The 4334-nt window shown below is 31.3% G+C and overlaps 1 long non-coding RNA gene across 1 annotated transcript; it reads right to left on the bottom strand.

The window, feature by feature from the left end:
- Positions 1-259: 259 nt before the first annotated feature.
- LOC117109542 lies at positions 260-3829 on the bottom strand. The gene is made up of 2 exons (XR_004445545.1): positions 3712-3829; positions 260-810 (listed from the first exon to the last, which is right to left on the bottom strand). It is a non-coding gene; the product is annotated as an uncharacterized LOC117109542 (long non-coding RNA).
- Positions 3830-4334: the final 505 nt, after the last annotated feature.

Here is a 4334-nt window from a genome sequence, read left to right as displayed (position 1 = left end):
ACGACAGCTACAAATTAATATTTGCTACTTTGCACCGATTACATTGTATAAAATCAGTAATTTTTTATAGTGTTTAAGGGAGATTTTTTATTGACAGGTTTCCTTAGACATACAGTACAGCTGTATAAATCAGACCTTTTTGCTTTAACAGGCAGTCAAAGTTACATTTCAACCAGTGTTTTCACAAGTAGACTATTAATCATGTAAAAGCTGTATTTGTCTATAAACCTATAACAAAGAAAATGGAGTAAAGTAGAACTTCAGACTAACGCTTTATTGGTTAAATGCCAATCTGTTGCCAATACACCAATTTGTCTTTTTGCCAATATAGGGAGAAAGTAGAAGTGATAAAGTATATATAAACCATGGTCATGCCTTTTCAGGATATAATGTCTATGTTTAGCTAAACTACATTAACAGTAATCAATTTAAGGAATGTCATTTGTACAAAGTGTATTCAGTGAAAACTACATTGCTTTGATCTGCCTCATTAATAATTTATTAATGAGGCAGACTTATGTAATCCTTTTAAATCAGCAACTCAATGTTTTAATTCAATGTTTGTACTGAAGAGAGTTTCCTGTGTACAATTTTTACAAATATATATGCAAAATATTGTACATTCACATGGATCATTAAGTGTTTTGTGAGAAACTCAGATTCATAATGTCCAATAACAGCTTGTGTAAGGCTGAGGGCTTCTGCACCATATCTAACTTGCGAATATGTTCTGCTTCACCAGAGATTGCGCCTCCCAATTTCTTAAGATGTTCCAGTGCTTTTCCATAGCAATTTCTTATCAAGTAGTGTCTGTAAAGGAAAGTATGAAGATGGTAATGATTGGTGTACAGTTGACAAAACAATTAAAAAATTCATCCATTCTATACACGATATGGAACCATTCGTTATTTTCATCAAGAGCACAAAACATAAGCTTTGGTGGGGGGTGGGCACTGATAGTGTAGGCATATTTACTATTTATGAAAAAGTTAAACTTTTTATAATTTTATAGATAGGCCTATGTAGGCATAGGCCTATGTACTGCTGTGTCCATGTTTGTTTTCTTTCACCCTCTTGAAATAAGGTATTAAATAATTTTTAAAAATCTCTCTCAAAGATGGCTTGATGAGTGCCAATATTACTCCAGCAACATTATGGAATTCTACAAACATTATGGAATTCTCCCCCAGGGAGTCTAGTATGTTCTCTTTAGTCATTTAATCTGATAATCCGAGTGAAAATGTGAAAACCTTGGCATGAGCGACATTACATTACGATGACACAATTATATATAAATCTTTACTTTCTTATATGAAAAAAAAAAGCTTTTTGACCAAAATCAAATTCCAAGGCCAGCACAACAATAGAAACTAAAATAAAATTAACATGTTTCAGTATCAGTAAGTATCGTTGTCCCTCAGGTATAGGCCTACCCCAAGAACAGGAAATTGACCTAGTTACTAATATGATGCTAAATTAACAAATTTCACTTTATACTTGGTTCCAAACCAGCACTTAGTTTGATGTGGGATTACACACACTAGACTGTATTTTTATGTGATATCATGTTGTTAATTATTGATTTTAATGTTTCAAAATGTTTCACTTTACCTTGCTTAACTTCTTCTGAAATAACAAGCCATGAATCATAACACAAGAGTAATCTGACTAATAAGAAAACTTTACCAGGAATCGAGCTTGAACCTTTGATTTGTTGGAAGTTGCCATATATTGTATCAAATTTAAAGTAGCGTACTTATTTTAATAAATGCCCTGCTTTGAATAAATGCCCTCTCGAAATAAATGCCCCTATAGAGCCTCATTTGGAATAAACACCTCCCTCAAATAAATGCCCAGAGGCATTTATTTTTTCCTGCAATGAACGCCCTCTAAATAACTGGAAACAAATCTAATAAAAGCTACATAATTCTCAACACATTCTATTAATGTTCTACTCCAGCAGAATTACACTTTTTCTAACCCGGTTAGGATTAATAAGTCTTTATGATCACGCAATAACACATTTTGACGGTAATTATGTGTTGAAGCTCCACCGTGTTTAGAGTGAAATCTTAAGGGGGTTTTTATTTGAGTACATACGTATCCATTTTGCCCCACGGTGTTTCTTCGAATAAATGCGGTACCTGTAAAAGGCAGCTGTGTACACGCATTTATAGAAATATATTCTATATTATATCGGGTATTACATTTATAAATATACTTCTTTTAAAACTAATTTTAAAATTGAGGTACTGATAGGCCTTATACAATTTTTTTTTTCCTAACAATTTTTAACATTTTATCATTTTGATTGCAATAAAATTAACAACTAACAATAAAAAAATAAAAAAAAATTTTTTTCTCAATAATGAACAGAATGTAGATATTGTCTATTGAAATATCTACATTGTAACCTCTAACCTTTGAAACAGCTGTAACTTTGATCGTTTCTCTGCAAATAGAAATGCAACATTGATGCATGCCAACGGTTTGTCAATCCTCGCCAAGGCATTTAATGTTACGCAGGATTAGGACACAACTCAGAACGTCACAAATCATAAATTATTTCGTATCGGGGAGTACTTTTGAGTGAATCCATCACATAACAGTCGGATGTACAGTATCGTTTCCCTCCCAATGAATTCCGGATTTATTTCATATTAGCGCAAGTTTTATTTCAGTATTAATAAAATGTTTCAGCGCTCCTTTTATTTCAAGGGTCGTTAAATGCAGTAAGCTGGTTACAACTTTCAATTATAAATGAATTATGGCATCAATATGAATAGAAGCATTAATTATTATATTCTCTAACAAAAACAATGTAGGCTTTGAGATTCTCTCCATGGAAAATAAAAATGGAATTGCTTAAGAAATGTGTGCCGGACTTTATCCCTGTGATTAATGGTCAAATCACTCTTCCGTAACGTAAATCCATATTCATAAATTTGGAATACGTTTACTGCATAATATAGTATTATTCGGGGTTGGAATATGCTTTTGCTACCTTTTGAATTTCGTCCCTTTTCTCACAAATAGTGACAATTGGAGTAAGAAAGTCCTGGGGTGGAAACATCATATTTTTAAGTGGATTGTTTTAAGTGCTTAAACTCGATAATAGGATAATTAGTAAACATCTGAGCATTAGTTTACTGCTTTTACAGTAATGGCATTATAGTGTTTAACATTATTTATAGACTAAGTAGTTCATTTAAAACTGAAATTTTACATTAAAATTGTAAAAACTTTTTGAAAGAATGGTATACTTTTATTAAATAAACAGTCAAAAATTCTGCTGATATTTATTATAATACGATCACATATTTAAAATAAATAACAAATGTTATTTAATAACGTAGCTATATTTAACTTGCTTAATCTAATATAGACTCAAAAGCAGTCTAATAATAATAATCCAGGACCTGTCTCTTCTAATTTTCCATAAAAATCCATCCACTTTCTTTAATCTGCTAAGCACTGATGTAAGCAAGAATTTATTCATTTATTCATCTCATTGAAATTATCTGATCTGAAGTTTAAAGGAGAGGATGACATAGTTTATAATTAATCATACTGCATTTAGTTAATGAGGTTGTAACTATTTATATCCAACTATTGATGGCAGTTTGTTGAATGACCTTGACAATGACATACATGTTATTAACCTTAACTAGGCTTGGGATCTACTCAAGGAAGATACTATAAAGAACTGACCTTGAAATAACATACATCCATTAACCTCAACTAGGATTCTAGTCTACTCAAGGAAGATACAACTGGCCTTGACAATGACTAGTTTATGCAATTCAGCAGCTAAGCAGACTACCCAAGGAAGACACTATAATGAATCGACCTTTATACTGCTTTAGAAATGACAGTTTTGTGTTTGCCTTCACACTATAGAAAATACTTGACCCAGATATCTAAAATAGACTATAAATTTCTAAATAGATTAATTGGAATTTATAGTTATTACAATTTTTCAAATTATTGTTACACATTTACGGTATTAAATTCTAAAATTTCATAAGCATTTTCTATAACAATATTATATCGTCGTTGAAGTCCTTGTCATCTCTGCTATTGTCATTGGCATTACCTTCACCATCATCATACTAAAAGAACTGTTGATATTATTAACTAAAAAGTAACAAAAGATAAAAAAATGACTAGTGCTAATATTACACAGGATGGAACACATTATCACTCACTTTACAAATAGTGTACTGCAAAGCCCTAGAGTGAGACCTCCTGACACAAGCAAAACATTTCAAATATTAAAATGATATAACTTATATTTTTAATCATCACGGGCTGCTTTCTCAATTTAATTAATT

This window comes from Anneissia japonica, unplaced genomic scaffold (genome assembly GCF_011630105.1).
Source record: "Anneissia japonica isolate Jap-2015-1 unplaced genomic scaffold, ASM1163010v1 scaffold1511_len2985839_cov193, whole genome shotgun sequence".
Classification (NCBI taxonomy): domain Eukaryota; kingdom Metazoa; phylum Echinodermata; class Crinoidea; order Comatulida; family Comatulidae; genus Anneissia; species Anneissia japonica.
This window is presented reverse-complemented; position numbering and strand designations above follow the sequence as displayed.